The sequence below is a fragment of the Anas platyrhynchos genome, chromosome 4, assembly GCF_047663525.1.
Source record: "Anas platyrhynchos isolate ZD024472 breed Pekin duck chromosome 4, IASCAAS_PekinDuck_T2T, whole genome shotgun sequence".
NCBI classification, from domain to species: domain Eukaryota; kingdom Metazoa; phylum Chordata; class Aves; order Anseriformes; family Anatidae; genus Anas; species Anas platyrhynchos.
Genome location: NC_092590.1, coordinates 66,200,394 through 66,217,901, shown reverse-complemented (window position 1 = coordinate 66,217,901; position 17,508 = coordinate 66,200,394). Strand labels below are relative to the sequence as shown.

Here is a 17,508-nt window from a genome sequence, read left to right as displayed (position 1 = left end):
TCATTTACACATGCAAGTTTGGTATGTCATCAGTTAGGAAAAATCCCATGAAGCATGAGTTTAATGTTATTGTTACATTAGGGTTACTTCCAGTATTACCTTCCATGTAAATTGAAGCTAGTTTAATCTTTGCCAGGTTATTTCCAGTGAGGTCAGCCTGGCATCCATCTGCCATTTAGTAAATGTTGAATTAAATATTGACAAGCAGAAGCTTTTATATTGTAAGGTCATGCCCTGAGTTAAGATCAGAGCTACTCCTGGGTGTACATTCTTTCCAGGTGGAAAAGAAATACCCTCAAAGTAACTTTTGTTAGAAAGCAGGATTATGCCCCAAAATAATGCCTTTCCAGGGTGGAAATTTGGAGCTCAGGATTAAAGAATTTATTTTCTGATGTTTAGAAAATAATTTTGGGATTTCCAAGACCGAAATACTTGAGCAGATTATATTGTCTTTATTGATGCTGTAAGCAAGGAAACTTCTGCTCACTGTGCTACAGGCGTGAGCCTCCCTCCTGTCCCTGTGTAGTAGTAGCACCTGCTTCCAACAGGCTGGTATGCCCTGACAGATAAAGTCTCTATACATCTTTGATTATGGTCTCATTATAGGCACCAAGAACAGGTAGATGACTTCTAGAGAAACAGTTTTTCCAACAAGGAGTGTAACAATTCTGGTTACATTTAGGAATTGTTTCTTACTCCTCTCAAAGCCTTCAGAGAACCACTGATCTGTTTTGAAAGATCGCTCAAACTGATACCATATCATGCTCAAATACAAGGCCCTTGCAGATGAAGCTCCATGTTCTGATGTTCGAAAGGGATCATTGTTGTTGGTATAATTACTCCTCTCAGCCTTAGACATCACTCTTGACTTCTTGGGGAGGCGGGGGGGGGGGGGGGGGAAATAAAACAAAATCTTTGCATGCATTGCATCCTCCGCCAGTCTCCAGCTTTCTCAAAACTCAAGTTGCAGTGCTTGAACTTCAGCCCTCTGGGAGCCACAGGCGGTTGTTGAAGCCCAGAGTCCAAGCATTCCTTGCACTGTTGAATGTGCCTAAAAAGGAGGCAGAGCAAGCTCAGAGTAGAAATATCTACTCATGTTGCCTTTGTGTGAAAGTCAGTCCTGGAAATCAGGCTACGAAAGTAAGCTTTGCCAGACTTCATCCTGTCCAACCCAGTTATTTTAAAGTCACAAATCCCAGCTTCACTTCAAGTTGCCAGACCCTTTTAGCTTGTCTAGCTGTAGTTTAGGTCTGATATCTAGTTTTTCCTAATCTAAAGACTAAAAATAACACAGGGATATTTGTGTAACAAATTAGTGTCTCTGCAGATTCATGAAGCCTGGCAAGCAGTAGCTCAACATTTATTCTCATGTGAAATTACCAAAATATTCCCTTCTAAAAGTAGGGAAAGATAATGTGTTATAGGAATTGGCTTCAAAGAGTCATTACCTTCTCCTGTGTAAGTAAAGCTTCATATGTAAATATGATATACTTCAGTATGTTATAAACATATGTGTTTTCATCCCACTGTGAGCAATGAGAGAGTGGAAGAACTAGTGAGGTGGACCCCCACACACCTTTGACTATGATTTCCAGAGACATTTAAATGTATTTTGCTGTAGCTTTAAATAATATTACAAAAAATCTTTTGTCATACTTAGTAGGCTTCAATTACATGAACGTAAGAATGTGAAACTCTCTTATATTTCCATAGGTTATGAAATACTAGAAAGAAGGAGAGGAGAAGTGCCTGCTTTGCATTTCAAAGCTATTGAGGTCAAAGTCTCTTAGTTATTACCATTTCCAGCCGTTCTTGATGTCATGACCCTGGGCTCAGGGCCAACATAGTTGATAGCTGCAGGCACCTGGCCATGAGGAGAGCTGCTTTGAGATGATTTGTGGTGAAGCCACAGCGGGGACTCTCCCTCCACCTTCATTCTGGATGGCATGGTGATATTCTCAGATGTTGTCCTTAGTCCAGCATGAGCTGACCCAGACCTTTACCCTCACCAGCAGGCCAGACTTTGCAGATGAAATTCAGGCCTGACTCCTCACCATGGACTCATCTGTAGGCCACTGGGCTGTGCTTGACCATGCGTGCTGGGGTCAGGGGCCTGTTGCTGACTTCAGTTCCCATCTTAACCTCAGACCTACCTCATCACTCAGGGGCATCTGTGGCTCAGGGCTGTTGGCTGAACCTGGCCACTGCCACCAGATGACTTCTGCTCTCTGTGCTCCTGGCTCCCCTTCCAGCTGCAAGTTGTGGTTGCTGTACCCTTATGTATGGGACTGACTTCCCTTCCGCCCCTCTCTACCACCCTGACTGATGCCTGCCTCCATAGTTCCTTCCTCATTTCCAGCAGAGCCAACTGACAACAGATCTGTTGTCAGATCATAGAAGAGTTTGGGTTGGAAGGGACCTTAAAGATCACCTGGTTCCAACCCCCCTGAAATAGGCAGGAACACCTCCCACTAAATCAGGTTGCTCAAAGCCCCATCCAACATGGCCTTGAGCACCTCCAGGAATGGGGTATCCACAGCTTCTCTGAGCAACCTATTCCAGTGCCTCATTGTCCTCATATTAAAGAATTTCTTCCTAATATCTAATCTAAGTCTACAATCTTTGTTTAAAACCATTCCCCCTTGTCCTATCACTACACTTACTGATAGAGTTCCTCTCCAGCTTTCTTGCAAGCCCTCTTCAGGTACTGGGAGGCTGCTATAACATCTCCCTGTCTCAGTTAGCATCTGCTAACTGTGAACATAAGCTGCAAGAACACAAAATTGGTTTTGGGGATAAAAATGAGAACAGAGATATAGTATGCAACGTACATCAAAGACACCATATATAGTAAATTCAGATGTGCAGACTAATGAAGAAAGAACAATGGACTGGATGTGCAGATGACTTGTCACCACCACTACCACCCTCTAGGGGGGAATGACCAACCTTAGGACTTAGAGAAGGGAAAAGGTGGACATAATGCCAGGGGGTGGGGCAGAAGCTGGGGAGGGTGCCTATAATACCTTTCACTGTATTGTTAGTCTCTCTGTTTCTGGAATAGATACAGACTGATAATGATGAGACTCTTAAAACTCCAATTATACTTACAGTAAGCCCATAATTAATCATAAATCTTTCAGTAATAAATTCCTGTTATATCTAAGGTGTGTCTTTTCTTTGCCCATAAGCAGTATCTTGAGCATAACAGTGTTTCCAGTGCATGTTTTTTCTGTTCTGGAAACCAGAGTCACTTTAACTGTGATCTTTTTAACTGAAATCTTTAGAAAACTAGAAAAGGAAGTGGATGACACTGTGGAAGTTTAATATAGTATATTTATTTGTCAGTAGCGGGACTCTATTGACTGGTTAACTCTAGTATCAGCAGAAGGCATGCTCCATAAAAAGACTCTTTGTTCCAATTGCAAGCAAGTTGTAAAACATTTCTTCTACATTAAACTGAAATGTCAGTCTTTAATCAAAATGGTAATACTTCTCAACAACTTATTTTATACAAATAAATATTTGAACAGGACACCATATTCCAGGAAGACATTTGAAATGAAATTAATTTCACTGTGTTTTCAAGTAAATGAGACATATTTTTATTCATTAACAAAAGGCCATTATTTTGAATCCAAACTTTTCTTTCATAGAGGACGTATAATTTGTGAATAGGTCTTTGCACAAGGTTTAGTATACTTAAAACCCATTTCTACAAGGAGCTGAACATATCTCTAGCATGGGACTGAAGTCTGAGGATGACTTTTCATGAAAAACTGCTCATCAGTTCTAATCCTCAACATTATACTGTGAAATAGTCCCATAAATATTATTTCTTTTGTTTTCTGTGGTTCTGATTGTACTGTAGTGGATAGATCACAAATTTATTGTTATGGGGAGAAAGAAGAAAGACCTACCCAAGCACCATTGCAGTGTTCCACACTGCACTGTTGCAAGCACTAATTATTGATGCTGAAAAAAAGTACCCCAAGCCTTCAAAAAAGATATCAAAAACCCACAGGAAGTAATCATGCATTTGGTGAATAGCTCTTAGCAAGAGATCTTTTCCAGAAAAAGGATTGCCTGCCCTTTAACCACACAAACCTCCAGACACATGTATGTACAACTTAAAGGTAACATAAAAGCATCAGGTTATACATTTGCAGAACACCCTGTGATAGCTTCATATCTTCCTTTTGGCTTGGTGCTGACAGCTACTATATAAGCTTTCTCTTATCCGTTCTGCTTCACCCATGCTCAACCGTTTTCTCTCATAGCAACCTTTTGGACTGTTGATGTTGAGGACTGGCTCTTAAATTCAGTTAGAGTTGATCTCTGCCCACTCTTGCTACTGAAGATTTGTAATTTGAACAAGCTACAATAATTTTATGATGTAATCTAATATGAAAGGAAGAACATTGAAATATGGCAAGTCATTAACTGTAAGATTGTCACTAGATTGTTGGAAGAACCTAGGTCATTTCACAAGACTCAAGTTTTATTGCCAAGTACACCAACACAATGTGATCATGACTAAATTATAACTGAATGCATGACTAATGCAATATATTTTGAAAATCCCAGAAGAACACTAACATACTGCATTTTGCTTTGCTGTTGGTTCAAGGGGCATTACTTTCATGATAAGACTTACATTGTCAATTGATAAAAAAAACCTGCAAACAGAAGCAGGAATTTACAGATAATAGACAATAGTAATAGAGAAGAATGTATGCAGACATGGGCTTATTTCCCAAGTAAGTATTGAAATAACTTAATTGTATAGCATAATTTGAGGTATAGATCTCCACACCTCCTGTTTACGACTGTAATGAAAATCAAGGTTCTGAGTACTTTGCGTGACCAGATCTGTGAAGGGTAATTTGATGTTCCAGACCAATAACAGAATGCAAGAACATGCATGCATTCAAGTTATACAAGTGCTAAAACTCCATGCTAAATTGGATATTGGTCACTGCTGACTTCAGCTACTTCTGCATAAAGTTATTTCCATCAAATATTAAAGCAATGCACAATACCACCAATATCTGGGACTTGTATTACTCAATCATTGAGTTATTTTGAAAAGCAGGGCAGATGTTAGAAGAGCTTTTGCGAAACAGTACTCGGGACAGTCCTTGTGTTGCTACAGGTCTGAACTGTTACTAATAGTATTCTGCTATGGATAGTTGCTCTTACAGAAGTACTAAGGAGCTAGACAAGATGCAGAAAAGTGAAGAAATGATGAATACTACTATGTGAGATTATGTATACTAAGAACCCTTTAGCTTAGGAAGGAGATGGCTGATATGTCTTACAACATAAGAGTTAGGGAGCTTCCACAGATGTCATTAGAAAATAAGTTAAAATTAACAACCTCATGTATAATTGTGGTTACACATGGTACTGTGTAACTCAATTCCATAGCATGTTGGAATGACAAATATAAGTAATTGGAAGAAGTAAATTGGAAAGTAGGTCCAAATACATACTGTAAATTAGGATATTCCTAAGAAACCTATAACCAGAAACAAGACAGCTGAGTTGGGGAAGGCTTTTCCTTTATTTGTTTAGTTTCTTATTGTTTCCTTAGACATGTTTTACTAGCCATTGTGAGATGCTACTACAAGGCTGAACCAAACAAAACAATGGTTAGTTTCATTACACTGAGACTGTCTGCTTAGTTAACTGTCCCTTGCAAAGGTTCTCCAAGCAAAAGAACTCAAGAGAAAGGGCTGGTAAACAGAGCTGGATTACAAGCACATTTGTGCACAAATAGGATGTCTTGTGAAGGTAGAAAAGTGAAAAACAATTTTATGACATTTATATGTAGCTTATGAAGCCAAACTACTTTATATGGTGTAAAAGGAGTGTGACCAGGAAACAGAGGTGACACTGAAGACCTGGCATCTGCACAATGCAGAGCTTGGTGGTGGCTGGGGGATAGAGGAGAATAAGGAAAGAATAAATATTTATTTTGAATTAGTGGTAGCTGATCCTAGGGCTGAATTATTATCAGCAATTTGATGACCTCCTGGAATATATCTTTTGTTTTAACTTCATCTGAAAGGAAACAAGTTCACATGTTTCAAGACATCTCTGCCTCACAAGCTAGAGCATGTCTCGGCTAACCAAAATCCAAACAATAATAGTACTTTGGCTGCACCATAATCTCCCCCATATGCCCAAATAATTGCCCCTCATCTAGAAGTGTAACAACCTCACCCTTAGGCTTCTCCCCTCCCAACACAGGTTTGGGGCCTTTATTTTAAAGAATCACTTCAGACACAGGAAGTGTCTGTTTTGGTAAAGATTCTCCAGTTTTCCTGAGGTGCAGCAGCGCTGCCAGGAACTGTTGCAAGAGAGAACTTAGCACAGTGGTAAAACCAGTCTGGAGCCAGACTGCTCAGGTCACAGAGAAGTAGAACACCACAGCCCTCACTGCTTGCTAGGGAAGCCAGTAAAAGGCAACAATCAACACAATGGTGCACTGCAGCCTGCAGAAGCAGCTTATTGGAAATACAGCCCTACAAGTTAAATACCCTCTGTTAAAGCAAGAAGCTAAGAGTGGGATGCAAAGAGTAGAGTAAGTCAAACTCATTGTGAGAAGAACTGGACTGCTATGAGACTGTTCCAAGTTCTTAGTTTGCCTTAAATGCAATATTTACGGCATTTATTTCTCCTCACCTTTTCTCCATCCTCACAAAATTACCAGAATCAAGATCCTTATTTAGTTATTTCCTTTTCAGAAGGGATTTAATTAAAGTTCTCACCTTCTCACTCCCATTGTATTTGATAATTGTTCATACTGTTCCTACTTCAGATGGGATACAGCAGATCATTACTGGCTATAGGTGGGGTTTGGCAGGTCCTGGCTATTTATATCTAAAGACCAGGAACAAGTACTATTGTAAACATGCAAAAGTCTCTACATATTCTTTTCTTTTTGTGGTAGAGGAATACCACACATCAGAATGTTAAATGTCATGTGTCTGTCTTGGCTGCTCAAACCCTCTTTGCAAGAAATGCATACACAGTAGGTTTTTAGAGCATTTTTTTATTGTTGTTGTTGTTGTTCACTGTTGTTGGTCAACAAAGGTTTGGGCACATCAGGTGTCTAGTGTATGCTCCTGAGCCCCACAGACTGCTGCCATCCCTTTACTCTAAAGTCTCACTACAAAGAATAGAGGGGCACAAGGAACAGAGGCTTACTGGCAAATTCAACCTTTTTCCTTTCACTTATTTTCATAAAGTTATCATACATATATTATAAAATAGAGTAGATTCTCAGTGTATGAGAACAGGTCTGGTCTAAAAAGAAGGGCTCATCCAGGCACATAACTGTAAGCAGCAGAAATAGACATCATATAAGATCTTCTAGTAACAGTAAAACACTTCTCTGGTCTAATGCACATTTTCTCCTTCTCCTCTCCCACCCCACCACCAGTTAAATTCTGAACACGAAACTAGCAAATTTGATATGCAGCATTAAGAGGTCGCCTCAATAGATGGTTTAGTGTAAAACTGCTCTTTGATCTTCCATAACATGTCATGTGTCAACTGGTGAGATGAAGACAAAGTATCATATTAATATCCTGTTACCAAAAGAGTCATCTGCATGGCACTTAGACTTCAGACCAAACAGTGTAAGGCATAACAGTGTTTCAAAGGAACACCAAGAGCAAATATCCTCCTCATAGTTTAATTACTGATTACCAAAAAATGGTGTGATATTTAAACAGAACCAAAGACTGTTTTATCAGGTTCACCAGAACAAGATGATAATCTACAAGTAAACATGTTAATGCCACTCCATTTGAGGTGTTACACCTTTGTACTCAAGATCTTAATGGATGTAGAGTGAATAGCCACCATGGAGAAGTGAAACACTGCAAATTTGTTTAAACTAGTGAAACATTGTGAGTTTCAGCTAATATGGACTCTGCTTGCTATCCCTCCATTTTACTCTAACCTGTATCAATTCTCAGACAGTTAATAACAGCTGGAAACTTGCCTGGTTGTTTCATTAGACTGCAAAAGCATAACCCAGGGAAGCCTGAACAGTAACAACAAAAACTAAGTTGTGCAATAATTACTGTTGCAAAAGACGTATGCAGCTTCTAGTCAGCCTGTAAGAAACAGCTATCTAATGTGACAGAATAAGATGGGCAAACCTTTAGTGTGGCCATTGTTACACCTGTGTTTTTGTTGTTGTTGTTGTTGTTGTTTGCTTTTTACTGTCTCAAAGCAAACCTTCCATACCTTACTGTCATAACCTCTCTTACTACAACACCTGCCATCATAAATGTTGATGCATTAGGTTGGTACATATGTCGTGCTAAAGCCACATATGTAGAGTATTCCATGCAAATGGCATATATATGTAACTCCCTGAAATAGTTCATTGCTGGTGTCCACTCTAGTCGGATACACTCTCAACAATCCTCAAAACAGCAAGGTAACATAAGTGTTAAATCCTGCAGATTCAAAAGAGCAATTTGGAAAGTGCTGATTTCCTCCATTCAGTCTCCTGCCACTGTTCTTCTGCTACTACCCTTCCCTACCCACAGCACTTGATCTCAAGCCACAGAACTCATTCCTGGAGTTCCATAGGCTGCTGACCCTATCTCATCTTTCCTCACATCTCTGCAGGACTGGGGCATGATGCTATCTGAGGCTCAGTTTTACCCTATTGGCTTCCACATCCTTCTGACTTGGTTTGTCATTTAATCATTTTGATTAATGCTATTAATGCTTGTTTCCCTTTACATGCAAAGTACTACACTACATCATCCTGCTGTCTGCAACTGCCCCAGACTCAGTTTTGCTTGAAACCCTAGCTTTATCTCTTCAACTCCTTTCTCTGTGCATAAGTAATTTAGACCTAAATGTAGTAAAGAACACTGTGTACTGTTGTTCATCTCTTTCTAGGGACATTACTTTGTCCTCACACTTCACCCCAAAATGCGGAACAGGAAATACTAATGCTAAAGACTGGCTAAAGACTGTTTACCACACCAAACCCTATGGCATTCAAAACTCATTAAGTGACCTCTGTCCTGACCTACATTGATTGATTAAAGCCTAGCATCCTTTGTCAGGTAGGAGATACCAAGGGCAAGATAATCTCTCGAACCTGAGGTTAGAATGCTGCAAATTTACATGAACATCTTTGCTGTGACTCACTTGTGCGCACAGTTCCACATGAGCCACAGCCCAATGCAAGACTTGTCTGTGTTACGCAAGTCTCTGATCACGTGTTTTAGAAACAGCAGATCATATATATTATTCCTCTGATCTAAACCTCTGTTGCAGTGTGTATGTAAAATTTTGGACAACTCCAACTGCATTTAGACACTAAACATCTCAATTTATCCTAATTCACCCTCACATCTAAGCTGATATTTTCTTAACTACCGATACAAGTTGTTTTTCCTATCTAGGTTGCTAAGAAAATGCTTGGAGATTAGAGTGAGGGACTTTGCAGATCTGGGTAGGAAAAGGGATGATGTGACAGCTTCAAATAACTACAGAATCTGAGAAAAGACCTCATAGCTTTTGATCACATGCTGTTTAATTTTTTTCCAAAACCCAGGGGGAGAGTAATCTGGCTGTGGCTTCCTTTTAAGCTGGCCTCTTCTCTGCATGCTCTCATGTTTGTAAGAATTACCTTGAAACACTGACAAATCAGAAGACAAAACATTTTTAACTGCAGTTGAGCCTCCTCAAGGTTACACTTAGGTGTTTTTGCATGAAATTTAACCACTCAGTTTCTGTAAAAGTACAGGAAGACTCCAAACACTTTGTCTGACTGCAATAGTTGATACCAGTCTTTTCAAAGCATTCTGGTGATACACGCTCTAGTTGTGTTATGATCTTATTCGATCTGCTTCACTTGCTCAAGAGCTCCAGTAAGTTATTTCTTAATCCTTTTGAAAACCAGCTTGCTCTCCAAAGATGTTTGTAGTGGAACAGCTTCCTATTATGGAACCTCAAGTTCTTTTTCATCTGAAAATACAGATATCTTCTAATATTACCTATTTATTCTTCCTTTAGGAGTAAACTGCTAACACACACACACACACACACAAAAACAAACAAAAAAAAAAAAACACTTGACAAGTTGTAAGCTAAGAAGCAGTAATAAAGTAATAAATGTTTTTTCCTCACGCTCCATGGCGCAACAAAAAATCCTTCTGCAATTATAGCTACGTAATTTGACAACTCCCTAGTTAAACAAATCTTTACTGCTTTGCCTTCTTCCCATTGTCTGTGATGTTTGTTCATAAAGTTTCTTCTTAGTAAAAGTCTAGGATTAGTCAAAACCTTCATTGCCACATCCCCTTTAACATCAGGGCTAGGAATGAGGAACAACCTTCTGGCTGCTAACGCAAAGCCATGAGAAAGACCCTGCATTCCTTAGTAGGATTTGTCTACCTCAGTGCAATAAGGAAGAAAAATACCCCCCCTTGATCCATTACTTGTCCACTTTCCCCTCTCTTGTTCATGGACTAGTTTAGTTTAAGTTGAAAGCCAACGGTAAAGATGTACTTCTTTCAAGCAGACTAGCACTAGGAATAAGGAGTTAATTTCTACTTTTTATCTTTCATTGTCTTTACTACAGAGAAGGACAGAATATTTATCTTCAGCAATTAGATTTACATTTTAAAAAACTGATAAGGTAATGTTTTATTACTGGGAAACATATACCCCTGAGGTACAATGAGATAACCTGGTGGCTAAGATCTGACATAGGATAGGGCTGACCACCCCATGCCTTTGCACAGTACTACTTGTGAGATTTTGTTTTTGAAAAACAAAAAACAAAAAACATAAAAAAAAAAAAAAAAAAAAAAAAAAACAGAACTAAGCAGTAAATTTTTTTTGTTCTTCAGTTTTCTCCTTAGAGCCACCTTTTCCTCCTCTTTTCCCCTTGCTACCATACTGCCAAGCAACATGGAGCAAATTTCATCCATAGGATGAGAACCAAAATTATTCCTCAGTATAGGGAGAAAATGGAGGGGACAAATAGGCAATATGAGGTTGGCAATACTAGAGACGGTGCTTACAAAGAGAGCTAATACTGTCTGGACAAGGCCCCTGGGAAGTTGCTTGAGAAGCAAGCAGGGCTGCATGTATAAGCTCACAACATCTGGTTCCCCGGGTCCCTACCTACTGGTCCCTACTAGTGGTGCAGAGGCAGGCTTACCATCTCACGTCTGATACTAATGGAAACATTTGGATTTTATGCACATTTCTACTCATCCTCTTGTATTACTATTAAATACATTCACTGTGAGCAGTCTAAAAACGTGAGTGAATTACTTACTGCCAAATTAAGGGTCTCTGCCAGCCTAGCTTCTAGTTTTGCAGTCTTAACAAATTTTGTACTTTTTTGTACATAGCGCAAATGGACTTTTCTAGATATTCCAAGTCAAATATTTTGGTTACTGAGATGTTGTCCAGCACTCCAAAACACTGGAGACAGCAGATGAGTATTTTTGAACAAACATACAGAAACAAATATACAAAAAGTTTGAAGTCAGTCAGTAAGCAAGCCTACCACCTGCACTTCTTGTATCACCAGTCACTGCCTCCTAAAGATTGGTCTGAAGTGCCGAAAGGGCATTTGAGAAAGGGATTTTATAGGCCTTGGGGTATTGTTCATCTCAATGAAGCATCATGAATCAAAAATTTACTCCAAATTAATTGACAAAAAGTTATAATGGGTTTATTTTTCTGATTTCCTTGACGTACTTCATACAGTTTGATCATTGCTTGCTTTTCACACTACGTGCCTAGGCAAAGACAAAGCAAATTGCAGAAAGCAGCTCTTTCTTCTGTCTTATGACTCAAAAGATAATGAATAAGAAGAGAAGAGATACAGAAATCAGAGCCTGAACTTAAGCCTTCAGTAGTATTCTGTGTTTTTTAGGAGAACAGCATAAATCTTCATAAGAAAATCTTTTCTCCATGAATTGCCTCAACACACGTAGCATATATAATACAGAATTAAGCCCCTTGACTGAGAAAGGAATGTCTTCATTGTTTTTAGAAGGATATATGCTGCAAAGATTTCTCAACCCTGCTGTCCTGCCTTCCAGTTAAGGAAAAAAAAAATATCAGTTTTTAAAATGTGTGTAGATATAAACTATACCCCATAAGACCCAGTGTAGAGATTCCCATTAACTTGCACAAATATTTTATCATTTTTCTTACAAAGATGGATTCAAGAGCTGCAAATATCTATTGCACATTTCTAGATACGTTACTACATATGTTAAGAACCACCATATCAGCCCCTTTTTTCTTTAGATCTTACTATTGTAAAAATTATTTCTTGTGTAATGGTTAGAATGTTTATGCCAAACCCCAAGTTTATAACTCAGAATTTGTGCCAAGGACCTGAAATTACCTATGATTTATTTTTTTTTTAATATAATGAGTATTTTACTCTACTTGAAGACAGAAGCAATTTGCAATAAAGCTACTTGCCAAGTTAGCATATGATTAATCTACGCTTTCATCAATTAAAAAAGCATTAGAGTACCTCTGAGGAGCTCAGTGGTTACAGAGCAATGCCTTCAGAAGATAAAATTGTGGTATTACATGCATAGCCTTCTCTCAGAATCAGAAGATTTCCCTTAAAAACAAACCTTTGGTGAATCTAAACAGACGAGTGAGCGGTGGGCATCCTCTGCTGTGCTGGCATGCAAGAGAAGCAATGAGAAAGTGAAGAGCTTCTTCTCCTCCCAGTCAGTAGACAGGAGTCAAACAGTATTAGGAAGACAGCCAACCCCTATGTTTGCAAGTTGGATTTCAATCACTGCACTGCTGATGGAGGTGGGGTAGGCGTGCCTGCCGTCTCCACTGTCTAGAAGTTGCTAAGGCCTTACAAGTATAGCAGCTAAATACATAAATCACACCTCTCAGTTCACCAAGTCTTCCTCTGTCCAACACATTCACTCCCCCATGGGGATGATAGGTACGTAGCTATAAGTTTCTGAAAAGGAGGTAGGAGCTGAATGGTAACTAAGAAATAAAGTTAGCCAACAGATGAAGAGAAACTTATAGCATCTAAGCTGATCTGTTGGCTTAATATTAAGCAATTAAGTATACTAGAACAAATATGAGAGAACAAAGATCAGCGTAGTAAGACCTCAAAGAAAGCATACTTTTTTGTTGTTGTTTCATTAGTTTTCCTGTCAATAGGTCAGTTTTACTGCATTGAAAGCCTTGTAAAGGCAAGAGCACTCCGAAGATCTTAGGGCTAATAAAAAGAAAACGGTTTCCTATATTAGACATTAAAACTTTGATACAGAATTGGTATTCATTGAAACATCCAGTTCTGTACTTGCTTTATTTTATTTTATTATTATTATTTTTTAATTAGGTCTTACCTTACAGACAGTTCTGATGAAGAAACAAGCTGAGTACCTAAAAAAATAAACACACCTAAGAAATCCTGCATTTTATACCTTTAGTCACATGTATGCTAATAAGTTATTTACATTTGGAATGTACTTCAGAATCCCGTTTTTTCCTTCAGAGTTCTTTTCAAATCACTTTGTCATTCCCTGCCTGAACTTTACTGGAATTCAGCCTTGGACTCACAACTGTCAGAGATTAACAATTTCCACTGACTCGGTGATATCCAGCCAAAATGACCACACACTGCTTGAAGAGGTGCTGATAGAGAACACTGTTGTATTTACATTAGTGCCTCACTTAAGAGTTTAAGTGTGCTTCCTCTAACATCTGCCAGCCCTTCTGGCTTCAGTCCAGGGAACTGTAATAGCAGTGCCAGTAACACTTATGGGCGATACAACCTTTTTCCCAAAGAGTCATTATCACTGACATTAAATATTTACATAGTAGTGACTACAAGCCCCAGGATTAGCATTCTACTTCACTATCCAGGAGATAAATAGTTCCTTAGCAGGGAGTTTAAGGTACTTTGAGTCAAGAACATAAGGTGAGAACAACAAACAAGAGAAAGGACAAGTCACAGATATTCAGGAGATACATTTAGATCTCATCCTGCTGGAAGTTCCTGATGGGCATGCTGAAGGATTATTCTGAAATATAGACAATTTTATCAGTAAGCACTGAACTATTATGATAAGTTTTCAGGACTGTGGCTGAGCCATGAACAATTTGCCAGAGATTTTGTCTCAAGTTACTGCAATTTTTTTAGAGAAAAGTGTATAACATGGACAGTGAGTCACAGAGCATGGCACTCAGTTTGCCTCTTGTAATCAAGTAACTTGTATGGCTTTTGAGCTTTTGAAGCTCAAAAACCTTCTGTGAGCACAGTGACAACAGCCATTCTTCATGTCTTTCTTCAACAGTCTAGCACTACTGGAAAATCATTCCCTTTCCTCCAGTTCTTGCATAGATCAGGCTCAAACTAGGGGAGATACATGTAGATAGGAGGCCAGAGAAGATACTGCTCCATCCTGTCCTGATGATGCTACCCAGTGTGCAACAAGGAAGAGGAGGTTTACTAATCATAGCTAAGGGAAAGCTTGGGGCTATGGCAGAAGTAGTTACAGCATTCTGGTACAGATCCTAGGATACCCCCTTTTCAAATGATCACAAGAAATGCTGTTGTCGATGTAATCTTTTGCAGAGCAACACAGTCTTCAGCCCTCCAAGAGAAACCTGTAGCCTGTGACTTGCAATGAGAGGTAGTTGGGGTGAGCAAGCCTTTGAAAATCACTGGAGTAAAGAGGGCATTGAAACTGTTCCTCCACCTATTTACATGGTATGGGCAGTTGTTCCTCCAGTTACATGTCTACAGCTGCCTCTTTTTGTCACTTCAGGACTTATCTGCTGTATTAAGGTATATGATAAGTATACCTGCCTTAGAGCCTCCCAGCGTGTTCAGAGGTGATTGCTGGTTGAGACCATTTCTCTCACTTTAGACCAGACTGAGAGCACTGTGGCTATTGCAGAACCAGCAGCCATCTAGAGAAAATTAACTATTGTGCTTAGGGCTATCAGGTTCACACAAGAGAGTTTAAAAATCAAAATTGGCTGAGCTTTCATAAGATCAATTTTGAATGTTCAAATTCCATCTAAATCCTGCAGTGAATTAAACCTAATATGCCAATTAAAACCCCATATAATCCTGTTAATTCACAGTCACCAACTGACCATTTTGCCAGCCTGGAGTCAGATTTACAGGAGATCAGGACAGAGAGCTCTCCAAACTGGCTCAGAGACAAGAGACAGTGTTAGGCACACCAGTCCACATTGGTCCAGCGGCCACAGAGCTGCAGGTGGGGACAGAGCTGGCACAGCACAGAGCCAGAGCCTGAGACCTTACCTTCCACTCGGCTGGGGGTTGTGCCAACTCACAGCACTGGTGTGGGAGTCTCAGCGCTGTGCTCCTATAGACCCTGTGGAGGAAGTTGTAGATAGGAAAATATGGGCCATGCATAGACTGCACAACAATAAGACAGGGAGATTTTTCCTATGAACATTAACAAGATAACACGCTGAAAATGTTGAGATAGCAGGGTAAGAATAAAGGGCTGTAAAACCCGCTTTGAATGGATCAAACTGAGCTGAAATAAAGACTGGCAGAACACAGCTGAAGACAGCATATAAGTATTTGGCCCAGTGATTTACCTCTGACCACAAGAGAGAGCACACTGGTGTTCACTGATGTCTCCTGTATCAGATTGCCTTCTCTGTGGAATTGCTGGAGAGTTAACAAGGCTTTATAAGAGCACAGTACCAACTCTACCCCATATCCCCTTGCTCAAAACAACAGCAGCCTTGTACATACATATAAAGCCACTCTACATTCAGATAAGTGAAACCCTAGAAGAGAAGTAAAAATCCAAACCTAGCTCTAGTGTGTAATATTTATATGTTGAAAGTTAAAAACTTGTTGACAGTTAAAAACTTGGCTATTAAAATCATCTCTGTTTCTTTCTTAAGAACTATGCACAAAGATTTAGTTGAAATTGTAAAAAGCATGAGCCATATTTAGTATTTCATAATGTGACATATGTAACAGATACTTCTGCTCCTTTCTATTACTATTTGCATTGTTTGTTTCTTTATTCTACTTCTTAAGAAGATTACCTGCATGTAAAACACAGTTTAGGCTTACATAAGAATTTCTTGCTCTAACACCCCTTTTTGACCCTAATAAATACATGCTAATGTGAGAATTTTTTAAACTAGACCAGATTATACTAATAAATACGCTCCATTATGCATAATGTAATGAATTAAGATTTTGTTGAATAAAAATACGCCTTTGGGATTTTATGGTAAATGATAAATTTTATTGAAGAATAAATTGTGGTTAATTATCTGTCTCAAAGGATGGGGCTTCTGGGGTTCTTATTGCTAATGCAAACAACCACAATATCAGCTATTCACCAACTGTAGCATTGAGAATGTTATCCAAAAAAAGAGACCCATCCTGGAATCTATGCAAGTACTGTTGGCTGGTCAAGGAACATATATATTTTAGAGTTTCAAGGTATATTATATATATATATTTAATACCATTTATCATTTCTTAGCTATATTTCTTATTCAATCTAGAAAATATATTCTGAGTAATTTTCACAGAATAAAAGATGATAGGATGTGTGCAGATGAACATATAAGCAGAAGAACAACCTGGAATCTGATGTGAATCAATGTATTAGCAATGTTTTAAAAATTCCTGTAAGTTAAACCCTTATCTAAAATAAAAGACAAATGTTTTGATAGTATCAGTCAGCATGTAAGAAGCATGGTCATGACTTTTACATACATGTAGATTGCAGCCTGTGCCATCATGCTAAATATACATAAAGTTAAAAACAGTGCAAAATAACCATCCATCTCCCCTGCCCATACATACATGCTTAACATACTAGCTCAGTATGCCCCAATTCAATATCTCAGCTTATAAGTAAATATATAAATAAGGCAGGAGAGAACTACCAACTATATTAGATACAGTCTTCTACTTACTATAGTTTTAATTCAGGCTGCCATCCTTTCTCTTACACACTCTTCCACTAAATAATCAGCCTTTCCTCTTAAGCAATGCTAACTCTCTTTTATAGTACTACTCCATCCTAAATTCAGATAAACTGACTAATTAAGCAAAGCAGTTTAACTGCATTCCCTCTGCTGAAGTGTTCCTGGAGGGGGAGGGACCTGACCTCAGTCTGAGAGGAAGTTTCACACTTGGTGGCTCTTGGGGCAAATGGACCTGTTTCCTCAAGCATTTTTCTGTCGATACAGCTGTTGAAAATGATTTAAAATAGAATACAAAACGCATTCAATTTATATCAAAGCTAACCAAATAAAATAATTGTTGTTTATTTAGTATTTTCAAAACCTCTTGATTTCAAACACAGTAAAATTAGGCCAAAATAAGCATTAAAAAAAAAAAAAAAAAAAAAAAAAACAACAGTCAGTGATTTCAGTAGATGAGCTAACCCTAAATTCTTTCAGAAGTACCTATCTTTTACATTTAAGCTCTGG

General features: G+C 38.7%; 1 protein-coding gene across 4 annotated transcripts in view; it reads right to left on the bottom strand.

Annotated features, from left to right (window-relative positions):
- Positions 1-17,036, bottom strand: part of SLC2A9 (solute carrier family 2 member 9) — a 127,024-nt gene extending 109,988 nt beyond the window's left edge. The window contains exons 1-3 of one of the 4 annotated variants that reach the window (XM_027457389.3): positions 16,990-17,036; positions 15,335-15,407; positions 13,404-13,440 (exon numbers count right to left, since the gene is read on the bottom strand). The gene's annotated coding sequence lies outside the window, so the exon portion shown is untranslated. Of the gene's footprint in view, positions 1-12,659; positions 12,708-13,403; positions 13,441-15,334; positions 15,408-16,989 lie in introns of those variants that run through there. The other 3 variants (XM_038178145.2, XM_072037778.1, XM_072037777.1) reach the window with 3 other exon arrangements.
- Between the last annotated feature and the right edge of the window lie 472 nt (positions 17,037-17,508).